Here is a 14,474-nt window from a genome sequence, read left to right as displayed (position 1 = left end):
ACAGTGAGATTCGTATGCAATTTATCAGTCCTTCTTCCCTGTTATAATATTTGGTTTTGCTTAACTGATTGATGTCCTCTGGAAACTAGGCATTTGTCTGATAAGGGAGGTTGGAGGGATTTTTTGTTTTGTTTTGGTCTTCCTTTTTAGTTTCTGCCTATCAAGTGGTCATAAAATGGATATAAAGTGGTAGTACAGCCCTAGGCACTATTAGGCACCTCTTAGAAGAAATTAAGTTCAGGTGTGTGAAAGGTAGTTTTGATTGTTTTTAATACAACCAGAAAAGGTGGGAGGTGGGTGGGGAGAGGATGGATGCTATCATTAGCGTGTGAGGAGGAACTATTGAAGCGCTTGATCTCCTTGTATGTCGGATCAGCATCATTCTTTAAGATCATACATTACTTCTGGATATTAAAGCCATAAGAAATTGGTTCATTTGATTTTACTCAAGTTATGAATTATTTTAACACCGTCTTATATGTTAACTATTGTAATTTAGAATTCCTTTGTATGGAAAAATCCGGTGCACAAGATAAAAATCAAAAGTTTTATTGCCCACATATGTGGTTCTCTGTTTCAATAACTGGGTGATCAAGATTATTGGTATTATCCCATCTCTGTATTTATGATGACTTGTGGAAATCTTTTCTGATCTTACTATGAATAATGACTAAGCTAGTATATATATTTAATGTATTTTATCAATACATTTCCGTTTAGCTTTATTTTCTTAACAGGATCTATAGCTCAGATAAATTTATTGCAGAGAAATAATGAAAATTGGTCAGAATATTCTCGTCTCTGACTAGGAAATCATATTCCCACATGCATTTTTCTAAGGGTTCCTCTACATGTGTTATAGTTGAGTTTGGATTCCAATATGCAATTTTGCATGTAGGTGCCTGATTGTCAAAAGAAAAAAACATAAAACATTTGCCCTATGTAAAGTGCATTGTTTATGATGTAATTTTAATATCATTAACAATCTGCACAAAGCTTTTTTTAAATGTGTAGTTCTGTATACAAGAAGCTATTCTGAGTACCCTAATTTTTAAATGGGTTGCTTAGATTAAAAAAAAAAAAAACTTATAACACAAAAGTGAGGGAGATTTGCATTTTATTGTTTGTCAAAAATAGTTGAAGGTATCTCGTTATAAAAGAAGCAGAGGAAAATTCTTTGAACTTTCTCCCTGCCTCCTGTTGTCAGAATAGCTTCCATTTTCATCTTGGTGGGTTTTCATGCTCTCTGAACCATGCTAGGGCAGGACTGACCTTTCAAAGCTCGATGTGTGCCAATGTAGACTTCTCGGCTCTCATTTTCTGTTGTAACCAAGGCCTTGGGAACACATTAGCTGTTTCTCATTTTTCTATTTTTTTTATTTTTTTAATATGGGATCCAGGCTTAGGACAGGTGGCAGGCCTAAGTTTTCTGTTCTGTGGACATGCAAGAAAAGAAGCTAGGGAGAATTTTAAACAGTTTCAAAGTTTTCATAAGTCTTTAACAACTCTTTCATCCTAGCTTTTCTTATTGCTGTTGGCAGTAGGGATAGATTTTTTCTTTTAATGCGGCAACAAGAACCTCAGTTACTGACTTACCTTTTCAAGCAGAATCAGTCCAGTTGTGTCTAGCACATAGTAGTACCATCATAAATGTTTTCCATGTTTCAGTGAACTGGTAAGGGACCTGCTATGGCCATCCCTTCAGAGTGCTGATGCAGGTAAGCAGTAAGCCATGCAAGTAATAAAGGGTAAGAAGAAATCTGATACAGAACTCTTCAGGTTCTAGTAGTGGACCAATCACTTCATTTTATGAGGAAACCCTTGTTATCCTTTCTGCCTTTATAAAAGAAGCAAATTTCAGAAGACAATTTTACGTCTTTCCTAGAGGTTCTTTTTAGGGGTTGGTGCTGCATAGACTGTTGGCTCATTTAACAGACATAATTTTTGGCAAGCTACTTTGGTGATCCTCATTAAGTTTCATATGCAAATGTGTTAGGTGCTTATGATTCTAGCTATCGAATATGCTCCTCATGCACTCTGCCACAGGGTCCTTTGAATCTTGGCTTTTCTTATTTTCTCTGGACAATTGTTTTTGGACTTCTTTTGTTTATGTAGGTCTGAGGATGGTAACTATTAAAAAAAATTCTATAGGGTTCTTCTTTTATATAGTGTTACATTACTTTTAGCTACATGAATTCCTGATTTTTCTAAATCTATTTTGGCTTAAAGTAATCATGCTGGCCATTTTCAAGGCTTTCATTGTGGTAGTGGTATTGGGGGTGCTGGGTGATCTGTGGGAAAACCACATGTAGCTTCTAAATGTTAAAGGCACTGAAAAGCTTGTAGAATGATTGATAGACTGCTGCCTGTTAGACGAGCAATTTTTTAAATGCAGATTATATAATATTTAAAGACTTTGTTGCTCCACAGTAGAAGCTTTTTAAATGTTAATTTGGGTTTTGTTTTGTTGTTCTATGACTTCGCATAAAAGATTTTGGATCTAAAAGGTTTCAGTTCACTCGTTCCATTTGTCTTACAGGACTTGGAATATAATACTATACATTTATTTATACTCATAAAGGAGGATAAGGCCAATAACTCACAACTCATGAAACCGAGGGTAAATAATCCATAGCTTATTCTCCCACCATTGCCACAATATTTATAACACAAATAACAAACAACTAAAAACAAAGAGAAACCAGTTTGTTTTTGTTGACAAAATGTTTGATCAAAATTACAGTAAAGTTCAAATGGAGCTGCAAATCCTAGTGGTTTACAATGGTTTGATTTATTTTTTTAAACAGACCATGGATAATTAACCATAAAACATAACCTTCTCAGTACAAAGTTACAGTGAATTGCAGAAATGGGCAACAAGTCATTCATAACTGGTTAGAGACCTTAAAGTAAAACGTGCAGGCAGTTACGAAAGCTACTTTCTTAGTGCACAATTCTATTTCCATTCCCAAAGGGAAACATCCTTTACTTTTTGTATACTACCACTAAGTCAGTATCCCAAAGTGAGGAATAAATGGGTTATTTTCTATGATTACCATGTTGTCATACATTTATTAAAATAAATACCTAGCACTTACCCGTACTCTTTTTATTTCAGAATGTTTCATCATTACTAACAGGATATTCCTCATGACATTGCTGTCTGGTAAGTAACTCTCATTATCTCTAAATGGCAGTCCAAAATATTGAGGTGCAAAGAAGTCAAATATATTTCCATGAACCTCAGAAAATACGAGATCCAAAGGCTGTGGTGAGTCTTTGGGTCTAAACTTTAGCAATACTAAATTTTGACAGAACATATTTTGACATTGGTAAAGGATAGATCTTTAATATCCTATTTGTTTATTTGTTCATTTGAAATACCAGCATTTAGAAGAATAAGAAACGTGACCTCCCAAACCTATTATCACAGATTTTGGCAAATATTTTAGAATGACTCAGCTAAACAAGATGGAAGTACTCAAAGGACTTGTTTGGAAGACCCTCCAGAGAGATACATTTCCAAAGGAGACTCCTGAGTGGACAGAAAGGGTGATAGGGTGAAGTTGGGCACTGATGTTTCCTGTGTGGAACGCTGTATGTTTTGAAAAAAACCTCAAAACCTTCCAAACACATTTGGTGATTCTTTGAACTACCCATTAGTATTCTGTGGTATTCTGTAAATTTGAAATGCATTGGCTTCATTTGGATCAATCTTAAAATCAGGCATGATTGCTCTTGTACTTACCAACAAGCCTAAAGAGAAAATACCCTTTAGAGACATGAATATGACTATCCTCTTTTACCAGTTAAGTAAGAGGACCAAGACCAGGGCTACAGGTGAGCATAGGCTTGAAGATTTTTCTAGGTGTCTTTTAGTGAAAATTTGTAAAGTTTGTAAAGCTTCGAAAAGATTGGTATTGTGGCCTTTTAGAATTCTTGATATTTCCATGACTGGGAGAAGAGTGCAGGTCAAGACTGGGGGTGTATGGATAAAGTATTATCCAATCAGAGCTTGAAACAACTGACTTTACTAGAGGCTGACCTGCACTGAAATACACTGGCAAATATACTGGAGAGGGAGGAGGAGGAAAAGGGTGACTTGCCTGGCATCTAACTGTGTTCTGCCTGGCTCCTTCTAGGCCTATTTGGTCATGAACATCATATTCATCCAAATCTTTAAAAATTACACTCTTGACTTCGCTTTATATGAATGTGCATAAAATGAGGGAAATAATCTCTTCCGGTAATAAAGATAGTTTTCTAAAGAGACTTTCCATATCCATTGTGCATAATCCATAGTTGTCACTGTGTTGTTCTTTCTGATTCTGTTGCACATCTATCTTTGTCTCTCAGAGCGTATCCATCTCACCAGTGAAGGCCAGGAGACTTCAGGATTGTAGCTGCGCCTCCCTCCCCACTCCCATGCTTTACTTGCTATGCTACCCCAAAAGAAACTCATATTATTGTAAGCCTCAGGAGCTCAAGGGAAAGTCTTATTTGGTAACTTTAATTTGTCGCTCCTTTTGCATTTATCACAAAATGATCTCATCACAAAAAGGCCTGAATTTCACACTTTTGCTGGCTTGCAAACAAGCTAGTTTCTTCCCTATTTCTATCCAACACAGAGAAAGCTCTTTATGTTTCTATGATCAGATAAAATGTGTATTGATGTTTCTTTTCCTGTGGGTGTATTTCCCTTCTAGGTATGAAGATTTAAGCTATCAGGGCAATGCTGTGTGTTTGCAGTTTCTCTGTTTCAGTAAATGAAAAGCTCCTTGGGAAAGGACAACACATCTTTTCTACTAATGAATAAATATTTATTTTCATTTTAAAATGATACATGCTCATTAAAAATAATTTAGAAAAACACATAGGAGTAAAATGAAGAAAAATTAAAGTAATTATTTCTATAATTTAAATCCAATCATTAATAACCATTTGATATATTTCCTTACTCTCATTTTCCCCTGAGGATATATTTTTAAAACATGATTGTTATCATACTTTCTATATAATTTTGTGTCCTGCTTTCAAAATTTAACCTAAGAAATATGTAATTACATAGGCTTTGTAAACATTTAAAATAAATATATAATATTCCTGCAGAGGAATAGCTCTTTTAACCTAAATGCCCAACAAGAGCATCATTATTATTATTATCTATTTTTTATATCTCCTTAATACCTTGCATAAACAGTAAATGAAACAGTCAACAAATAATAAACAAATAAAAGTTCAAATCAGTATATGTTTTTAAATTTTTTATCATAAGAATCTTAAATTCATGAATATAGACAAATTACTATAATGGACTCCCATGTACTCATCACCAGCTTGCACAATGATGGCCTGTTATTTTCTCACTATATCGCAATGTTATTTTGAAGCAAACCCCAGACATCGTAGCATTTAGTACATCATTATTTCAGATCCATCAGGATGTTTTTTACATGTTAATGTTAAAACAATTCAGATAAATAGTTCTTATTATTGTATATAGTAGCGTTTTTCTTCATAGTATCCTGACATCGTATTTTCTAACATGTAACAATTGATTGTAAAATCTCATCAGTGAGTTCCCTAATATTCTTAGACACATCTTTAAGCCAGAGGGCAATTTGGTTGCCTAGAGAAATATTTCACAGATTTGGCTAGGTTTCTTGGGGGAACTATTTTCTTTTGGTCCTTTTTTTACTTGACTCAAATTTAGGATGATAATTTGCATGCCAGATCTATACAGCATTAATTATACTTATTATTGGGTTTAAGCATGTGTTGAATACAATTCTTTACCTGAGGTGAAAGGAAAGCATAGTCGCCTGATTACTTAGAACTCCAGTCTGGCTACAGCCAACCAATACCAGATAAATATGGCAAATCTACTTAAATCAAATGTAACACTGGCTTTAAAAGTTTATAATTTTTAATTAAGGTTATTGACAGACATGGAAAACATGTGATGGGTATGTGAGGCATTTAGAAATATGTAAAAGGGGGAATTGTGTAATAAAAATCTGAATCGTATTTTTAAACACCATGTTTGGGGGGAAAGAAATTATGCATTGTATAACAAAGAGTACTCTCTGTGCTTGTATTATTGCTCTAGTTTATTCTAAAAATATTTTAGAGAACCCTCTATGAGCCAGCTTTCCATAGCTAGCCTAGATCCTTTACATACAGAGTTCCACAGATGAGGAATGCTGTGTGCGAATCAGGCTGTCTGTAGAGAACCTGTATCTGGAGACTTGGGCTGTTTTGCTGTCTTCGAATTGTAGGTCAGTGACTATTCAGTAGTGATGTGTTGTCCAACAGGTGTATTACACTCATCAGAAATTCAGGCTATAACTATGCAACATACTGCATCAGTATAAACTGAATTTATGTGTTACTCAGGTCTATTTAATCTTAGGAGTACATTTTCCATTGGCCTCGAAAGTGAGTAGCTTGAATATTGATGTGCCTAACCCTTGGGGAAGAAAAAAAAGTTTCTCCACCACACTAAATCTCTAGAAAAATATGAGGGTTTATAGTATGGACATATACAAAATATTTTCAGCCAAAACTGGTAGAGCAAAGCATATGGAAAAAAAAAAAAGAGAGAAAGTCATAACATCAGCAATAAACTATCCCAAGCAAACAGAGAGCATATATAAAATTTGTCAGATTAGATGGTATAAACAATACAAACTCTTTTTTTTTCTTTCCATTTCTTTTTCCCCTCTGAATCTTCTGATTATTTTGTCTCCTTTACTCTGAGCCTGTCATCATTACTAAAATATCAGAAAAGGTTAGAACTATATCGGTGGCTTGGCTAAGGCAGGTGTAACAAGAAAAGACCAGTAGGAACTAGCCACTATACTATTTTAAAGCTGCAACTCTTCTCCACTTCTTTCAGCATCCTGTTCTTACATGTGGTATTAAATTATGTGACTCATATCACATAAACCTAGAATATAAACTGCCTTTTAAAAAGAGCCATAAGTTTATCCACGGTTCTTTCTAGCTTATGTATTATATATTTCACCCAAGTGAACCATCAATGCCTCATCATTCTAATAGCTGTAATAACAATAATTATTATTAATGATAGCATTTGCTTCTTGGTATATGTACACATACACCTTTTTCTCTTGCTTCAGGTTTCCTTATCCTTGGCCTCTTTGGCTGTTGGTACTAGTTCAATTGTTGTTACATTTGTGACCTCACATATCCTCAAGCTATAAAACATTTCTTAGAAAAAACTAGTACAATATACCTTCCACCTCCTTCCCCACAGTTAAGCTCAAAATTGTGGTTAGATGTTTCTGCTTACATAAGGCAGGGAATCCTTGGCAAATAGCCCCACCAACCAAGATTTTCATTTTAGACCTAAGGATACCAATATATGACACAAAAGCAAGATAAGTGGTTTGTTCAGATCATCAGATCCCTGTTTAATGAAGCTGACATATTTTCTGAATAAACTTTATTGGACGCATAACACAGGATCGTGCACAACTGCCATAAGATGGGATTTATGGCATTACCATAATGAGATAACTTTGGTGATTCTGCTCTACCTAGGGTGGTGAGGGAAGAATAAAATCCCCACTCAAGACAAAAATATTCAAGAAAATGATTCTGTAGTCAGCTCATTCCTTTCATAGTGGAAGTGTTAAAGAGAGAAATCTTCACCTTTTTCTTCCTCTTACCTAGAGAATACTTTCTTCTTACCTAGAGTCTGTGATATGAAGAATGTGCTCTGTAGATGGTCTTATCTTATGTGGATTGGTCCACGGGAGACTATGCTAGGCTCCATAGAGAACTGGTTCTGTATGTTCTGTCCTCCTCTATGAAAACATTCCTAACCGTACTGTTGATGTATACATTTTGGTCAAAAGTAATTTGCTTTCTGGGTATTTGATGGCCACTCTGTGAATCAACCTAATGTATTTGTGGTATGGAAATCTGTAACCTCTGAATACTAAGTTTAAAGACTCTTATAATTAATTATTGAAAGGCACTTTAGCCCTTAACTATTTCTCTCTTTGGAGAAACAAGTTGATTGGTTAATCATGGCTTTGTTTATTTTTATTGTTGTTGCTGTACACATTGCACATTAAACAGGAAAGAGGAAAGGCTGTTTGTAAGAGGTAATTACAATGGCAAAATTGTATTTTCTCTAACTGTTCTCATTTTCTCATGTCTGATTATATCAAGACCTGCACTCTAGAAGTGTGTTTCAGTTTTGCTGAGAAAATGATAGAGGAGAATAAATTCATTTCTATAAAGTGATGTCAAACACACTTGACACAGTTACAAATTTGTTTTTTGTTTTTTGTTTTTTTTTTCAACTTTTATTTTAGATTCAGAGGATACATGTGCAGGCTTGTTACCTGGGTATGTTGTGTAATGCTGAGGTTTGGGGTATGAATGATCCCATCACCCAAGTACTGAGCATGTACTGAACAGTTAGTTTGGGTTTTTGTTGTTGTTGTTTTGTTGTTTTTTTTGAGATGGAGTCTCACTTTGTCACCCAGGCTGGCTTGCAGTAGTGCGATCTTGGCTCACTGCAACCTTCGTCCCCTGGGTTCAAGTGATTCTCGTGCCTCAGCCTCCCAAGTAGCTGGGATTACAGACATGCGCCATCACACCCAGCTAATTTTTGTATTTTTAGTAGAAACAGGGTTTCACCATGTTGTCCAGGCTGGTCTCCAAAACTCCTGGCCTCAAGTGATCCACCTGCCTTGGCCTCCCAAAGTGCTAGGATTACAGGTGTTAGCCACCACGCCCAACCACTGGGAAGACTTTGATTTCTGGTCACATCTTTTGATAATAAGGATCCAGAGCCAAAGAAGAAACAGAAACTACTTTTAAGACCTTTGGAGATCCAAACCTAGTGGCTCTTAAGAGCCTGTATTATTTCTTGGATGACTTATCCAGCCCTTTGTAGAATCAGAACTCTCACAATTTTCTTTAAATCAAATAAAACCCAAGGGGCTAAGTGGATCTTTAAAATTATTTCCAGGTCATTCTTTCAACAAATATTTATTGGTTTATTTGTCATTATTTCAACAAACTATGTGACAGGCAAACGTGAACTCATTTTTTTTTCTTTTTTTTTTTAACCTTTCAACTCCTTTTATTTATTTACCTATTTATTTTCCTTAAGCAAGTAAATCTCCTTATGGATTGTTAAGGGCCCTGTGCATATTTGCATGTAGCCAAAGATTCAGTCTCTTGCAGGAACTCTGGTTGTCAACTGGTGATCTTGCCTTTGTCTTTTCTCATAGTTCTGCCTGTGGCGCCTGTCACTAGCAGTCAAATAAGGACAATTTTACCATTCTCTCCTGCTGCTCTAATTTTTTTTAGTGCCGGTACATGAATTTGTTATTCTTTATAATTCCCTTTGAAGTTGGAAATCCAAGGGGAATCTAAAACCGACCAGATGTTTCTGCTGCTGGAAAGGAAAGAGAGTAAGGATTAAGTTTAACAAAAACTTGGTCTCCAGAAAAAAAAAAAAAAAAACATTTCAGCTGGAAATCATCTTTAAATGCATTCATTTGCTACATATCTGTTAGTTAATTTACATTTACTGGTCCTTCGTAGGCAATATCCTCTATCAGTGTACTCTGGGGAAAAATCATACATTTTGTGAACAAATAGACCCATGTTGTGGTTTGCTCAGGCCCATTTCCCTTATGGAGTTTTAGTTCTATTACTCTGCGTATTTTTCTCACATGCCTTATACTGAAGTTATTCTGTTGCTATTGTTGTTGTTGTTGTTGTCGTTGTTGTTGAAGGTTCACTATCATATCACATAAAGTCTGGAGACCATTTCTGCAAACTGATCCAAGAGGATGAGGTCAATACAGCCTGTGGTTAGGGAGGGAAGGAAGGAAGTTCTGCCAAACTGCTTAGCCTTTGTGGAGAACTTCATTCTCGTTAGAGATATGTAGATCAAAACAAGAACAAGAGTGATGAAGGCCTTCAGGGGGAATAAAGAGAAAGTCTTGTGGTTTTTCAAGGATTCAGATGACGTTGCAGACAGTGCGAATAAACAGGTTGGGAAATGAAAAATGATAGAGAAAGGTATATTAGAAAACAAAAGAGAAAGGGACATATGTGAGACATATTTATAGGACCTCTCAGAATAGGTGCCCAAGGCTTCAGGCCCAATACACAAAGGTTTCAAAGAGTAATTAAAAAATAAAATTAGAGAAGAGTCTTAAAAATCAATCAGAATGTTTTGGTGGTTTACTGAATACCTCACAAAAGCATTGGATTGAAGAGATGGATATTTTATTTGCTTGTTTCCTGTGCAGCATCTCTCATACTATCCTCCTCAGTTGTTCTCTGAGTTTCCTAGGCCTCCCTAGGTTTTCAGAAGGACCGAAAATTCTGTGAATAGCTGCTTCTCATTCCTTACCTTGCTCAGTGGATTTAAACATTTAGAAACAGTTCCCACACCTCACTGTCACAAGGGATGAATACTCACCACTCAGAGTTTCTATTACCCTACCATATCTTATTTTTAAATAGAAAGTCTGAGTCCTCAGTAATTATATTAAGCTTCTTAAGCTGCACATATCAATTGCATATACCATTTTAAGCATTTTTCAGTCTTTTTAAAGAGAGAGTAGAGGAAAAGACAGAGAGAAATCACTTAGCAGCTGATTCACTTATTTTAAGCAGCTTTCTTCATTTTAAAATATAAAAAATTCAGGTTCTGGAACATTGGGTGATTTGAATGTTCTATAAAGATTTGAAAAAAAGATTTTTTTTTTTAAATTATATGTTCTACATTCAGGGACCTGGTTTTTCAGTTTAGTCCTTAAAAAAACAGGTTTGTGAAGTAAAGGAGTTTTCAATCTAAACACTTTTTCTTCTTCCTTTTCATTTATTTATTATTATTATTACTATTCTCTTTTGTCAAAGCATATGGTATGAAAAGCATTTATGCTGGTCTCACTACTGACAGAGCTTAACCTAATAATCCAGACTTGGAACTTGGTGTTTCAATAAAGGAAACACTGTTTGAGGTATTTTCCATTCAAACCAGCATCAAAAGTTTTTAATTAACACCATCAGAAATTAATGGACTGAATGAATGCAAGACAGGGTTCCTACATACCCCTTTACTGGGAACAAGACAGCAAGTGGGATCCATTGTGTATGTTTGTATTTTATAACGTATTTTTATTTACTTATTGAAGCAGAGTCCCAGCTGCACGTTGCGTAGCAGAGCTACAAGAGTGAAACCTGCCGAGGGCTGCTTCACTCCAGCAGTTTCATTTTGCTCACTGATTGTTGTCCTGAGTTCTTTGTGATTGTAATTGGTTAGAAAGTTTGAAATTAGCAAGTCCTTGTCAGCTCATGAAAGCTTTGAAATCATGAGCCTTGATACAGCTATCAAGCCTGCTGATGCCTAATCACTTTTCGGGCTAAGAACCTCCAGAGCGGTGAACATTCTCAGTCCCCAGGCTTTACCTCAATCACCAATTCACCACCCTCTGGAGCTCCTTGTCTTGGATGGTGGCTTTGTTTGGGGCCCTTTCTTTTCCATCACTGAAGCCTATACCGGGATGAACAGATTTTGGACTGACTAATGGGGATGGGGGTTGTTAGGAAATGAGAGCAAATGGGAAAACAGAATGATGTAGGGGATCAAGGGAATAGGGAGGAAGGAAAAGGGGTAGAAAGAGCATAAAAGAAAAAGGAAGCAGGATATAAGATGGAAAGAGCTTTGTAAATATTGACATTTAGATTCTGTGCAACTGGATTTGATATCTCAGGATAGAACTCACTGATAGAACCTAAATGGTCCCCAGGGCTCTTTATTTTTTTAGACCTTTTTTTTTAAAAGCTTGCCCACTCATTGTCAAAGGGAAGACATGTGTGTTCATATAACCTACTTACCCTGCCACCACCCCATTTGTGAGGACCAGGAATACAATATTTTCCTTTATACATTATGTTAGAGGAATGAGGGGTTTATCAACTCTTCTCCTGCAACCATAAAAGTATCCATTGTTTATCCTTATGCTCAGAGCCCCCAAACCAATTTTCTCCAGAAAACTCTTTCACAGCTTGGTACATTTTTAAATAACCCCACCTTCATCCTTGTAGCAATGCAGGAGCTGCTCGGGCAGGGTGAACTAAAGTAGATAGATATTGTCAGCAATGATGAAATGTTTCCAAATGCTTAAAGGTCTTGATAACTTTCTGTATATCTAACTCATTTATGTTCAAAGACCTCAAGCTTCATACATTTAGGTGCAACTCTTAACCTTTCCCAGTTTCTCCTGTACTTTAATAAAAACAAAAGTAAATGCAAACCAGATACAAAAACAACAACACAAATCTTAATGCCATGAATTCAGAATGTCAGAAAAATTTTCAATAGGCCCCATTATGGCAAAACGCTGCAAAAATGCATCAGCATGTTGGGAAAAGCTCCCTAAAGTCGTTAAACCATTTCTTCCCTGAAATATGGGAAGATGAATACATATTAGACTCCTAGAAGAAAATAATTGGTGAATGAGTGTCAGGATTTTCGTAAGCTCTGCTAAAAATCTGATCTTGCCATCATAGCAAGAGAATCAGTTAAGCCTATTAACAACACGTCATTTTTCTTAGGTGGACAGTGTAGGATTTACTGTCCCAAAGTTTGACTTCATGCAGGAGTCAGAGGAGACACTTTGTTTGGAATATCATTTAGTAAAGAAGAGGCAGCCTAACCTTCCCCAGACCATACGTTAAAGGATGCAGTATCAGACTACACAGTATATTATACACCACCGCCCCCCACCCCAAGTCTTTATAGGCTTCTGTAGCAGATATGTCTGTCAAAATCCTGTCATGGTCCCTCAGAGATGTCAGGCAGTACTGCCATGGTCCCTTCAGCTGCACCTGAAGCCGTTCTCTGCTAACCTGGACTCCCACCTCAAGTATGCTTTTCCTTCTGCCCCAGGACCTTTTCCAATGCTGGGAGATCTCAAAAAGTCTAGGATGGGGAGAGTGGGGCTTACAGAAGTCGAACTTAATGCCCTGGGGAACCTCTCAACTAAAGGAGGAATAGAACCAAAAAAAGAGATGTTCCAGCCTCTATTTCTTTATAATGTCTACCTCTGTAGCCATTTTGTACAAATCTCAGAGATCCTGGCCATTCTTTATTATTGTCTTGCCCTCTGAGATTACCTTCTAAGTTACTGCCTGCACCCAAGCCTTTGGAGAGAACCTTAAATGAGCCAGGTACTCAGGTTGGTTGGTTTGTATTAATCAATTTGCATCAACTACTTCTCTACTGTTGACTGCCCCCCATGATTTATTGTCCATTCATAGCCTGATTCCCAAAGCTAGATAGAAGCCCAATTGCTCACCTCAATATATTATTAAAACATGAAGGGAGACACATTGTTTTATTCACTTGTGGCCTCCTGAATCTAGCACACCCCAGAAACATAGCTGGTGCTTAATTAATGTTTGTTGAATGAACTACTAAATGCATAGTTTACACCAATAAGTTTTACCAATAATAAGAGATATTAGGTTTGTTTCAATTAAGTGTGAAGTGTGTTACAATAAATGTTACTAATAAATTCCTGAAAAAAATATGTATTTATTTATTTATTTTGAGATTGTGTCTCACTCTTTCGCCCAGGCTGGAGTGAGGTGGTGCGATCTCAGCTCACTGCATCCTCCGCCTCCCAGGTTCAAGCGATTCTCCTGCTTCAGCCTCCTGAGTAGCTGGGATTACAGGCGCAGGCCACCATGCCCAGCTAATTTTTATATTTTTAGTAGAGACGGGGTTCCTCCATGTTGGCCAGGCCGGTCTCAAACTCCTGACCCCAAGTGATCCGCCCACCTTGGCCTCCCAAAGTGCTGGGACTACAGGCGTGGGCCACTGTGCCTGACCTGAAGTATAGGTATATGGTTTACTCTTTTAAAAATTTAATTAAAACAAACACAAGATTATTCCTATGAAAAAGTCACACTTCTACACTTATGTTTTCTAATATGCTTTATTAAGTGGGAGAAAACAGATGACATTTTAGTTTGTACTCCAAAAAATTGCAAATAACCCTTGGTTAAACCCGGGGGAATATAAACCCGGATGGCAGTATGTGCCACCATTTGAAGTATCTGCTCAAGGTCAACAGGCTTTTTTTTTAAACGGCGTCTCGCTCTGTCACCCAGGCTGGAGTGCACTGGCTCAATCTCTGCTCACTGCAAGCTCCACCTCCTGGATTCACGCCATTCTCCTGCCTCAGCCTCCCGAGTAGCTCGGACTACAGGCGCCCGCCACCGCGCCCAGCTAATTTTTTGTATTTTTAGTAGAGACGGGGTTTCACCGTGGTCTCGATCTCCAGGTCAACAGGCTTTTAAGTGACTCTTTTTGGAGGATATTTGTTGCTGTGATAATACGAAGCCAGCCTAGAATGAGAGATAGTGAAGTCCTGCTGGTGTCTGTTTCCTAGACAGAAATGTAA

The 14,474-nt window shown here is 36.9% G+C and overlaps 1 long non-coding RNA gene across 1 annotated transcript; it reads right to left on the bottom strand.

The window, feature by feature from the left end:
* Nucleotides 1-9,109: 9,109 nt before the first annotated feature.
* On the bottom strand, nt 9,110-12,137 carry LOC105529638. Its single transcript, XR_001004544.1, has 2 exons — nt 12,098-12,137; nt 9,110-9,439 (listed from the first exon to the last, which is right to left on the bottom strand). It is a non-coding gene; the product is annotated as an uncharacterized LOC105529638 (long non-coding RNA).
* Between the last annotated feature and the right edge of the window lie 2,337 nt (nt 12,138-14,474).

This window comes from Mandrillus leucophaeus, unplaced genomic scaffold, assembly GCF_000951045.1.
Source record: "Mandrillus leucophaeus isolate KB7577 unplaced genomic scaffold, Mleu.le_1.0 Scaffold775, whole genome shotgun sequence".
Taxonomy (NCBI): Eukaryota; Metazoa; Chordata; class Mammalia; order Primates; family Cercopithecidae; genus Mandrillus; species Mandrillus leucophaeus.
This window is presented reverse-complemented; position numbering and strand designations above follow the sequence as displayed.